Source organism: Camelus bactrianus, chromosome 15, assembly GCF_048773025.1.
Source record: "Camelus bactrianus isolate YW-2024 breed Bactrian camel chromosome 15, ASM4877302v1, whole genome shotgun sequence".
NCBI lineage: Eukaryota > Metazoa > Chordata > Mammalia > Artiodactyla > Camelidae > Camelus > Camelus bactrianus.
Genome location: NC_133553.1, coordinates 20,303,410 through 20,316,120, shown reverse-complemented (window position 1 = coordinate 20,316,120; position 12,711 = coordinate 20,303,410). Strand labels below are relative to the sequence as shown.

Here is a 12,711-nt window from a genome sequence, read left to right as displayed (position 1 = left end):
TGGGACACGGAGGCTCAGACCAGTTTGATGGCTTCGAGTCCCAGGGATGCCCACACAGGCCTCCCCAGCTTCCCTTGGCTCCCTGGTGTCCAGACAGAAAAAGAACAAAGCCGTAGACAGACCGAGGGACCCATTTCCTGTTTCGTTAAAGCTGTGAGAGTGCCTTTTCCCTCCCGGGATCTCTCTCACATTCTGGGCTCAGGCTGTGTCCAGGGCCCAGCCCCTGGCTTCAGGCCAACCTGCAAGATTCCATTTCAGTCTGGAGTTTGAAATTTGTCACGCGTTGACGTTTTGGTCAAATGGCTTAGGAGCGCGCATGTCCGGAATCCGGCAAGTCTGCATTTTGCACAACCGCCCTCTTTTCACAAGGTGCTGTCTCAATTGCCGTGGAGAGCGGCAGAATATAGCAAGAACCTCCAAAGTGGATGTTGCCTAGTTTTCCCCTGCGAGCTTCTGCCGGGGGAGGGCAGGGGTGAGGCTGCAGACACAGGAATTTATTCATTAATCTCATTGACAGGCTACAAATTGGTTCCTTATCCACAACAGGCAAAAAGCTTTAATGAGCCCTCTTTTTGTTTTTCAAATCAGATATACAAATAAGCTGATGACAATTACAAAAAATACAAAACAAGAATCTCCAGTTATGGGAGCAAAGCCCTTGGCTTCTGAGTTTCTGCCTCACTGAGGAAATGGATTTGAAATGGCAACGAGGAAATGAGGAGGTCAACTTTCATGTCTATTTTAGTTTTCCAGTGAGGTCCCATTTCCTTTTGCCTTTGTGTAAACAAAGAGAAGCCAGTTGTTAGTTTGCTTATTACAGATAACCCATGTAAACTAAACGTAGTTTATCTAAATGGGGATCTAATAAAGGACTAAACTTTTCCAAAATAAAACTTCTCAAGAAGCTAATAATGAGAATAATAGCAGGTATCACTTTATTGAGCAATTACTATGTAACAGGTCCTTAGCGTACATTAGGAATATTGTTGACTGGCTACGCTATATCTTTTTCACCAGAAATCCTATTCCTCAAAGTCGATTGCAAAGTAATAAAATCATTTTTGCAACAGAGCAGGGTGTGTGTGTGTGTGTGTGTGTGTGTGTGTGTGTGTGTGTTTGTGTATGTATGTGTTGCAGCTGAAACAATGTGAATACTAATAAACATGGGAACAGATGAACAAAGTGTGTTATTTCCAAAGCATGAAAAATTATGCAGCTATTAAAATCAGAACTTCACCAGATGCCTAGGATGGATTTCAGAACGTATTGTTGAGTGAGAAAAGTAGGGTGCATAACATTGTGTGTAATGCGATCTCTCTTTACAAATGACCAAAACACCTTTTATGTGGTTGTGTATATTTGCCTAAGCATATATATCTATATGCTTTAGTTACTGTATTACCACGGAGAAAATTATGGAAGGTGCTTTCTGGGTTGTCACCATGATTATGTGTGATGTGCTGTTGGCCTGGGTTTGGCAAAGAGCTGTGTATGATTTGAGTAGAGCAGACTGGAGGCGGAGGGAGGAGTCAAAACAAATGAAAACGAAGAAAAGAGCTCCAGGAAAATCCACTGTATATATAATATAATCGTGTCTATATATTCATGTAAAATTGTCTACATAAGTTATAAGTAATGAAAATACTAGAAAAATAGAAATAGTACTGAATTTTTGTCAACAATCTTCTGAAATATTGCTTTTCACATTTTATAGATGAGGAAACTGATGATCTGATTTGCCAAGGGCTATCTGATAGGCCAAGGCTCTCTGATTCCAAAGCCTAAATTCTTTTCCCGAAAATAGGATGTAGTCACCATGAAAAAGAAATTCAAATATGATACTAAAGTAAAACGAAGATGGTAAAAATCACTAAAATCCAGAGATACTGCTGTTAGAATTTGAGGAAACAGCCCTCCAGAAACTTCTGTGAGCATATATACCCTTTTAACATAGCCCACAAAATATGCCGACGTCAGCCTCTGTTAAGGTTATAGGGGAATCACCGCATCCCTGAAAGAAATGCATGTTTCCACTGTCACTCATTCTAAAAGTGGATAACCCTGGGCAGGAAATAAGGCTGGTCTTAGGGCTCACGGAGGAGGTGACAGGTGCAGGACCCGCCTTGGGAGGCTCAAAGTGGTCCCTGTGGTGGGAGTGAGCTGCCCTGACTGGCAGGCAGCCAGCCCACCAAAACGTGCATGGGGAATGAGTGAGGTGTATGGTGACCTCCATCCTCCAGAAGATCTGTTCCCCCTGGACAGCAGTCAGAGAAATTAGGAATGACCCTTTGGACAGGAGGAGGATGGTGTCCCCGCCCTATGGTCAGATAGGAATGCTGTTTCTGGGCAAAACACGTAGCTGACCTCAGAGCTGCTCCTGACACAGCCCCACCAGTCCTTGGTCACACCTTCTGATAAACCGTCTCCTGCTTATGTGCATAGAAGGGGCAGATCCACAAGGGCTGTCACAACTGTTGCCTCGTTGCTGCAGGAGGCCTCTTCTGAAAGAGACGTGGGCTGGAGGGTCCTCCCTTTTCTCCTGAGGAGACACTGAGGCGCAACAGCCACCATGGAGGCCACCACAGACGCAGCAAGCGGGGTCCAGAAGATGTACACGTGGCTGCAGAAGGGACCCTGTTATTCCCTCTGGCTGCCCAGGCGGTCACTGTTCTGGAAAGACACTGACCCTCTGCTTTAGTGACTGCAGAGAGGCCATCCTGGAGGCAGTGGGCAGAGGCTGGTTGTTCACAGAGGGAGGCAGCCTCAAAGGACACAGCTAAGTTCATGTTCTCTGGGAGGTGGCAGCAAGGATGTCCTGTGAGGACTGATTCACAGACAGGGACATGTCTGGAGAAATATTTGGGTCACTTATATGTGGAATCTAAAAGAAGCTGAACTCGTAGAATCAGAGAGTAGAATGGTGGTTACCAGGGGCTGGGGGAGGGGAGGCAGAATTGGGGAGATGTTGGTCAAAGGTAGAAACTTGGACTTAAGAGGATGAATAAATTCTGGGGATCCAACGCACAGCATGGTGATTATTAACTACACTGCATTATGTACTTGAAAGTTACTAGCAGACTAGATCTTAAATGTTCTTATCACAAAAAAGAAGTGATAATTATGTGATGTGATGGAGGTGCTAGTTAACTCTAGGGTGGGAATCATATTACATTAATTAGTATATCAACTCAAGATGTTGTACCTTAAAACCTACACAGTATTATACGTCAATTTTATCTCAACTGAAAAGAAGAAATATTTGGGGAAGAGAATCACAAAGATAGACTCTTTCGTCTAATCTGGGTGGGTGGGGGCTCCTGGCCATTAAGATTTGAATATTCAGAATTGGCAACGTTTTTGTATCCCAAGCTGGTGAAGTGGAAAATGTCAGTTACGTGGAAAATGTCAATTACATGGAAAATGTCAATTACATGGAAAATATCAATTACATTGCTGTACATATACATATCCAAAATACAGATCTTACCATGTCACTCACCTGCTTAAAATCCACCAGTGGTCTCCCTTGAGACGAAGCCCAAACTCTGCAGCACAGAGCCCAGGCCACATCCCTCCTGTGGACTCTACCGCAGGCACACCGACGTCTTCCAGGTCCTTCCTCGAGTCTCCAGGCCTTCACGCATGCTTCTGCTTCTGCTTGGAACACTTCCCATTCCAGTCACCTAGATAGTTTCTATTCACCCTTTGACGTTCAGCTTAAACTGTCACCTCCCCTCGGAAGTCTTCCTTTGGCCATCCCTCCTCCCAGGTTAGATTCAGTCCTCCTGTTCAGCACTCCTGTGATCACTGCATTTATTCACCCTTTATGGACGTGTTTTGCTTAGATAAGGATTCAGTCCTATTTGTTACTGCAGCCAAGTGTTTCATATACTATGGTTAGCATTTAATATCTGTTGAATGTTTGAATGATGAAAGTAAATAGTTTTACACAAAGGGATCATGTTCTGTAATCTCCCTGTTGGTATTCAACAATGCTGTAAGGCTGTCCTGCGCATGGAAGCCCTTTACAATCCAGCCTTCGTCAGCTTTATCTTGTCTGCTTTCTAGTCCCTGAATATACTTTCCTTTTCCCCTGCAGTCTTTAGCACACAATAAGTGCTTATTAAATCGCCCAAGTGAAACATTCTTGAATCTTTCCACATTCTTTCCTTTCTTAATGACATGCCTTTCTCCAGCCTCTGCCTAGCTACCTCCCACTGGTCCTCTGAGGTCCCACCACCGAAATACATCTCTGTATGAAGCTGTCTCTGTCTCTTCCAGAGTAAGTCAGGCCTCGCTCTGTGGTCCCTGCACCTTGCTCCTGTCTCCTCGGGCTCTGAGTGTGGACAACAATGTTGTGTTTATGAAGCTGGTTCTCCAGCACAGCTCGGATCATTGATGGGGCTGGCACTGTGTCTTCTTCCGTTTCTTGTCTCCAGCATCTGATTCTCAGCCACATAACTGATGTTCAGCAAGTATCTGTTGAAGGAATGAATGAACAAGTGAATGAATGAAGAAAGTTTACACTTTCACACTTAGAAACTGCTAGGTTAGGCGGCAAGATTGATTGGAAGCCATCCCAATTCACTGCTGCAGACCGACAGTCCCTGTCAGTTGTGATCAGAGTCAGTGAAAGCATCCCAGCGTGCGGGAATTGGGTAGAATCCTTTTTTGTACATGATGAAAATGAGGCTGCTGATGTGAAGGTCACACAACAAATTACATAATAGTGAAGTTGGCCAAGATATTGAGATTGATACCCATGCATTTCAAGGGTTGTTAGTCAGCAGGATCTGATGTCACCTCTATTTCTGGTGACATATGGTGCACTTTTTACTTCTTGACAAAATAATGATGATTTCTTAAAATTGTATAGCACTTTGGAGCTTACAAAACCCTGCACACAAAAAAAACTCTGAGTGAGGTATTTGTGGTTAAGTAACTTGCCAAGATCATCCAGTTCTTAAACGATGGATTCAGGGCTCGCACTTGAGTTTTTTGGCTCTACGTCCAGGGCACTTTCCAGGATACAATCTCTGCCTCCAGCATCACAGCAAACGGTGGTTAAATATTGATTCTAGAGTCATATGTGGGAACCACCAGTGTTTCTAATCAATATCATCACTTCCTACTTCTAAGAATTTTCTGAAGGAGACATGGACCGGACTTGTCAAACCTTTACACAAGAAAGCCGATAAAATCTAAGGTAGGCTACCGGAGGAGCCAGAACGCGGCTTGTGTGTCGTGTTTGTTTCAAGCGTGTCAGTGAATCTGCAAGCGGAATTCTTGGTGTTTTAGGGCACTCAAAGTTATAAATGTGAACAAAACAAGCAACCCCCCGAAGCATAATGTCTGCACAGAGTATGACCTTAATAAATATTTGCCAGTGAATTAATGTGCCTGTGTTTAGAAACTCTCATATAGTTTTTCAGCATTTAGCCAATATTTCCATAGAATGACTTTTAAAAATTTAAATGTGTTTTCCAAATAGCTAAATCTATTTGTTTATACTATCATTCAGTGAAGAATGAACATGTAGCAGGTGCCGGACACGTGGTTCCCCCACAACACAGCAGGGGACAAAACAAACCCCCACCCTCATGGAGTCTGCATTCTTTTGAGGTAAGAGAAAAGGCTCATAACCAAACACTAAGTTATGTCTTATGTTAGGTGATAACTGCTGTGAAGGAAACTCTGGCAAGAAAAGGAGCTAAGGGTGAGAGGGGCTGCAGTTTAAATCAAGGATCAGGAAAGTGACATTTGAACAAAGCCTTGAGAACAAGAGGAATAAACTGGGGATTATCTTGGGGGAAAATCTTAACCTTTTGAACAAACATGTAGAGTTAAAAAAAAATTTTTTTTCCCCTAATAGCTTATATACACTTCACTGCCTTCTAAGAGAGGCAAATGTTGGTCGTCTAATGTTTTTTTGATAACACGGGCACTTTGGTGACTATCGTGTAGTAATGTCCACAGAGGCTGGGACTGCTGATGTTCTGAGGACTATTTGCCCCTCCGCCCAGTGGCCCCAAATCTGTTTCTCTTTTGCTCTGATTCCATGTCACCCAGTCAGCTATTACATCCTGCTGACTCAGGCAGTGTCTCTCTCACCACCCCCAAGCTTTCATCTGCTGTTCCTATATGTTGTTGGCTTGTTCGGGTTGGTTCTAGAGGAAAAAGCCTAACATTTAACGCCAGGGCTTTATGACACCTGCTCTGTCTGTTCTGATAAGAACGGCCTTGCCTGTTTCCTTGTTCTCAATTTCCTTTCTGACTGTCTGAATGCCAAATCATTAAGCCTCCTAATTTGGGAAATATTGCTAATTAAGTCCTCATTTTCTTTCTTTTTAGAGCTCAGAACCATTTTCTTTCTGATTTCAACAGATTATCTTAATATGAGGGAAGCTGATGCCTAAATTCCACCCATGTGGCCAGGACAGACTCAGAGAAAGCTGTATCTAGTAGAGGGGGGATTTCAGGAAGTCATCTAAGGGGAGGGGACCCAGCATGGAGGCACTGTCTCTATTTCTTGTTTTGTTTTATTTTTTTTAATGAGGGGGAGGTAATTTGGTTTATTTATTTATATTTGGAGGAGGTACTGGGTATTTAACTCAGGGCCTTGTACACGCCAACCATGAGCTCTACCGCTTGAGCTACACCATCCCTCCTCTATTTTTTTCCTTAACCAGTATTCCTCTTGGACACAACCCAATACTGGCACAGAGGGGTGCCAATAAATGATTGCTCTTCTACATAACTGTCAAGAAAAGTACTTTAACAGAAGCTCATGAAAAGCACTGTGAGAACACAGGGTAATGAGTAACAAATTCTTAGTATGGAATTTGGGGAAGGTTCACAGAAGAGGTGGTGTTTGAAGAAAGCTTTGAAAGATGAAAAGGCTTTGCATAAGTAAATAAGGGGGGAAAGTTTTCCAGATTGAAGGGACAGCACGTGCAAAGGCCTGGAGGCGGGCAATGCATAGTTTATGGATCAAAATATGAGAGAATAATTAGTATGATTTAACTTTTCAAGTGCTTTTGAACTGAAATCTAGGACCCTTTAGGTTAAGGATCCTGGTTGAGATCCTTACAATTCTTTCCTTTCTTTAAGTTTATATTTTTGCAACATTCACATACAAGAATGGTCAACTATCAATTAATAATTCAATGGCATTGGACTTTAGGGTGGAAAGAGGCATCATGGGGCTGAAGTTACCTGGGACCAGACTGGGTGTGATGTGCCTGAACGGATCTCTTTCCTTGGGGACTTCTTGGTGTGCTGGGACCCTGCAGGAGGAAGTGAGACACAGCAGGCTGTGTTCTCCAGACTCAAGTGCTACAGCCTGGGTTTCCAAGGAGCATCTTGCAGGACCAGGATGGGTGCCTCTTGGGGACATGCTGCTGCAGCTCAATTAAAGGGTGTCGCCAATGTTTATGGGCTGGAGAATTTCATCAGCCACTGAGGAGCATTTTGCAAGTGAGTCCTGTGGGGGTGGACAGTGGTCAGGGGGCAATCCTGGGGAGCATCACCGGAGGTGACAGTCCCTCCCCAGCACTGGCAGTGAGGCTGGCTCATGTTTAGATGACCCATTCAGAGAGGCCCAGCCTGACTGCAAGCTCACACTGACTCCTCTTTATCTCTGGCCAAAGCCACACAAGGTCCTGGGCACCTGCCTTAGTCCCGCATCTCCTGTGCCCTGAGGGGCCACACAGCAGTTGGCGATCAGATAGGCTGAAACCAAAGCAGTGCCAGTTCCCTTGTGCCCTCCCAGGAACGCTGCTCTCAATAGAGGGGAAGGAGAGCTGGGAGCCAGGGCAGGAGAAGCTTCTAGAGCCCATCTTTGGGTCTACTTGACCTACAGGGAGACCGATGACCCGAGAATGAAGGGAACGTGCCTGAAGTTCCACAGCTAGATGCGTTTTCAACTAACTCCATGTATCTTACAGTAGTTTTGGATTCTTCTTCTTGTTAATTTTTATAATTTTTTCCAAATGTTTTGAGTTAATGTCTAGGACCCTTTAAGATAATATTCTTGCTCAAGGGCCATTACTTTTTTTTCTGGACTGATATTTTTGCAATCATTTTTGAAAATCACTTTCTTCTGATTATTGTGCTTTTGACTTTTCTGCAAACTAACAGATTTGAAAATGCAAGTAGGATAATGACAGGAACAAGTCTTTTGCCAAGGTTTGAACAGGGCCAGAAATAATCCCTTACCAAATGGTTTCCTAGCCCAGTACATTTTTTCTCAAAGAAAGGAATCAGGGAAAGGCAGCTCTCATCAGGAGATGAAGACAGGGACCCTGATGGCAATTCACAAGGGCTGAGCAGAGGAAACTAGAATCGTAGTTCCCCTCTGGCTTCCGGGGCCTTGAGGAAGTCAGACTCCTTCCTTTTAGAGTGTTAGTTCCTCCCTCTGACGCCCAAGGCTCCTGAAGATCCCATGAGCAACATCTGTTCGGGCCAGATGTTTATTCTCGGTCACCAGAATTGACAGACATCTCTCCCCTTAATCCCTCCAGTCTCTGCTCCCCGGAATGGCCTTCTGCTGGTCTCATTCTCACTCTATTTCAAGTCCCTGCCTCTGCCCTGAGCACTTCCCAAACTTCTCCAATTCTAACTACTGCGCGTTTCTCTGGAATGCTTAGGCTGTCCAAACTAGATGGCCCATAGAGGCTGTTAACTCAACTTTTTCGTTTTTAGAAGAGGAAATAGAGGCACAGCATGGGAAAAGAATTGGCCTGTGATCACACAGCTAACAAATGGAAAAACTGAGACTCCGTTCTTCTGATTCTTGACTCATGCCCATTTTATGATATCAAGAGAGTTAATGCTATCTATTATGTTTGTTCATGTAACAAGAATTATAATCAATATTTTCATACCTAATACATTAACATTATTTCTCATAGGTATTCATCCATCCGTTCAACCGTCTATCTGTCCATCTGTCTTTCATTTATTCAAGCAGCCAGTATTTACTGAGGGCTCGTGTTTGAGCATGGAGCTAGATACTAAATATTGTTATTATTTCCATTTTGAAATGGAAGAACCTGGCACTCTAAGCTCCCCTTGCCCATATCTTGTTCTAATTTACTGAATGAATTGGGTCTCAACAGGAAACAGAATTGATTCAGGTGGTTTCTAGGAAGGAATTCTTTCCAGAGGTGTAGACAGGATGAAAGGAAGGCAAGGTATGTTAAGGCTCCCAGGCATCAGCAACAGTGAGAATTCAGGGCCACAGGGGTGAGGGGAGGATCCAGGGTTCCTGGATCCCTGTGAAAAGGGAATGTAGTGAGTGTTGGAGCTGCAGGAGTCAGGTGCAGAGCTGCTGCTGGAGGACAACCCAGGAGGGGAAGAAACCCTGTTTTCCCTCCCAATCTCTTTCCAGGGATGCCCTTTGGCCAAGCCCAGCCAGAAGACAGGCAAGGTGGGGAGCTCAGGGGAAGTGATCCATAGAAGTCAGCCCCTGGGACATAGAGCAGGGTGGACAATGAATTTGAAACAAGTAGAAGTGTCCAGGCTAATGCCTAGCTGGAATGTGGGTGAGCTGGAATGTCAACTCTGACTTCAGGCTCCAAATCCTGTGCTGTCTTCTGTACCATATGCTTGGTTTGCATTTATGGCCTTATGTTTATTCACTCATTCAGTCAACCCTTTGTCCAGGTAATAAACAAGCTGAGCACTAACCCTTCGACAAGCCCTGTGTACGTGTCTCATTTCCCTCCCCAAATCATGAGGTCAATGACCTTGCCTTACTCATCTCCAAGTTCCACAGTCCTAGTCTGTGATGCATAATAGGCATTCCAGGCATTTTGTTGATAAATCAAGAGCTCCCCTAAGGACCACTATGAATTGCGTTAAAGGATACGGCCCCTGAGTAAGCCTCAGAGGCCCCCTTCTCATTCTCTGAGGCACTGGGAGGGAGCGTTGATGCACCCAGCCCTAAGTCACCTTCACATCATCCTGGAACGAGAGTGTGGCTTATATTTGAGGGCTGATGCTTCTGATGCTCTGGGAATTCAACACCACTTCTGACAACAGAAAGCTATGATGCCCGTGTCTCGCTCCCAGAGCATCTCCGCTCTGCTGAACTCCTCCCAGCTCTCAGCTCTCAGTCCTCCGCTCTGGCTGTGAAACTCAGCACTGCTTCTTTGAGGGCTGTGGTGGAGCAGTTGAAAGCAGAGCTTGCCCCTTCCTTCAGACTTGTGGCTAACGCCTCTTCATTGGGATGACCGGGTGACATATGTCAAAGTTTGAACAGCTCTCTCTTACAGGTCCTGCTGGGCTACGGTGAGCAATGAACGTGTGTAAACAGCCCAGCCCTGTTTAAACACCGTCAGTGAGAATGTCAACAAGAGATGGAAAGATCTGAAAACTGTGGTCATTGGTATTCAGCTTCTGGTAGTTGCCACAATAAATTTTTTTCTTTCTTTTTTTTCCTGGAAAAGTGCAAAAGAATCACAAATGACTATACTATCACTTGCTTTGGTTTTGTTTGTTTGTTTTGTTTTGTTTTTTGTAAACTCATCTATGTTTATGTACCTTAAAATAAATTTACAGTATTTAGATGCAATAGTCAATCTTTGTCACTTCCTTGGGGAAGCCTAGCAAAACCACCTAGAGGTCACCCTTTCTCTCCTCTTCCACACCCAGAACACAAGCTGGGAATATGGCAGGATATAAGAAGATAGACTTCAGATGTGGGCTGAGATCATATTTATATATCCCCCTCCCCTATTGTTTTAACACCAGAATCCACTCTGCAGAGTAGCTTGCACAGATGAGGAAGTGGAGTTCAGCAAGGTTAAGTGACTTGCCCAAGGTCACATAGCCCACAGACAATGGTGCTGAACCCTGAACCCAGGTCTCATGTGTCCAAATTCTGCTTCTCCCAACAGGCTCCACTGCTTCAGATAAGGGAGAAAAATGGGCCCCCTCTTCAGTGGTGATCCGAACAAGGATCTATCCAACTAGGTGCTTTTAGCTTCACCTGCTTCCAAGAGTTACTACCAAAAGTACTTAGAAAAATGGCCCCAAAGAATGCTGCAAACATCAAGTGTGTGGTCAGGTAGAATAAAACTCTTGAAACCCGAGAGGACTCAATGTCAGGGTTCTGCGAGAACAAGGGCTTGCCCTCCACCAGTTGTGGGCCTGTAACTCTCCTGGGTGGTGTCATTCTTAATAAACCACAGGGCAGGAGGTACAACTGTGGGCCTGTCTGTTATGAAATGCCTTTATTGGTTAAATAAAAAAAGGCTTTCCTCCTTGACCTCAGCCTGGGCCACCCTCTTCTCCTCAGCCCAGTTTCCCCAGCTCTTTTTCATTCTATTAGATTTCATCAGAATTGTTACTTTCTCGTGAACTTTCCCAGATCATCATCTGGACTAACTTCCTGTTAGAATTCTCTTCACATCTTAACAGTTTTTCCTCTGTACCACTTACTACACTTGCAATTACTTACTCATTTTTATGGTTACTTGTGTCCTATCTGTCCCTTCCATTAGATCGTAAGCCTAATAAGGGCCCACAGGGATTATTTCTCCGCTGTTCACTACTGTGTGACCAGCACAGAAATACCTTCTTTGAATGAGTCAATCAACTGATGAAAGAAATGATTCCTGGCATCCCGTCAGCTTCTGACAGGTGAGGAGGAATCAGCCCTTCTAGACAACCTGTTAAGGATGCTGGATGCTGCGTGAGACTTCTCCTGCTTGTTCCTCGCCAGGGAGAAGCTGAAGCTCAAGGAGGTAAGTTAATTTGTCTGAGGTCACACAGCTAGAAAGGGACAGAGCTTGGCCTGGAATGAGGTTTCTGTGACTCTGGAATGAAGTTACTGCAAGTCCCCATCACTCAGTGCCTGTCCAAAATGTGGCCTTGACAAATCTATGCTCCTGGCCACACAGTTCTGACTCCTGGGGGACCCACCTCCTCTGTGTTCACTTCGTGAAGGCCTCAACTTCATTCAGAGGCCAAAGCAGCAAATGGAATGTTATAAAGGCAACTTAGCTATCAAAGTGCCACTCTAAAGGCCAGGGAGTTTAAAGTGGTTCCTTATTTCACAATCAAGCTGGCTTTTATGAATGCTAAGTGTTACCCCTGTATTCTAATGACTGCCTGCTTTAACTACAGATTTTTTCTTTGTGAGCTTTGTACAGTTTTAATTACTCAGGCTCATAAACTACTTAATTACAAATGGTGGCCCGTAGATGACGAAACATCTCCCAAACTGGCCTCTTTCCACTTTGCTTGATCATACTGCTGCTGACTTCCTGGTCCCACCCCCATCACGCCCATAATTGTTGAGAAGTCCCCTAATGCCCACCACAAAGGATGACGGAATCTGAGGATGGTGCCCTCTGCCAGTATCTTCAATCACACTGAGTCCTGGAGGACAGTAGTGGCTTATGTGACATCACTCAGCACGTTAGTTCAGACCCAACTTACCTCCACTCTCTTTTTAACCACTCATGCCTCTACTCTTCAGTCCTTACTTATTTTTTCTTTTATTTACCTCATTCTTTATCACTTGTGGTATTGTTTTGCTTGGACAAATGTTCTCTCTTTCCATTTACAAACCCAACCAAATCCCGAGGACCCAGGTCCCATACCACCTCCATTTCCTAACCCCGTTGCTAGACGCTATCTCTTGCTCCAAGATCCTTTGAGTTCTCTTAGCATCTTATCTGTGAATTTCTCTGGGTACTAACC

The 12,711-nt window shown here is 44.5% G+C and overlaps 1 long non-coding RNA gene across 2 annotated transcripts in view; it reads right to left on the bottom strand.

The window, feature by feature from the left end:
* The window catches only part of LOC141573463 (uncharacterized), a 28,338-nt gene that overhangs the window by 8,543 nt on the left and 7,084 nt on the right, over nt 1-12,711 (bottom strand). For both annotated transcript variants that reach the window (XR_012499217.1, XR_012499218.1), the window contains exon 2: nt 3,500-4,479. This is a non-coding gene — a long non-coding RNA (uncharacterized LOC141573463). The remainder of the gene's footprint in view (nt 1-3,499; nt 4,480-12,711) is intronic.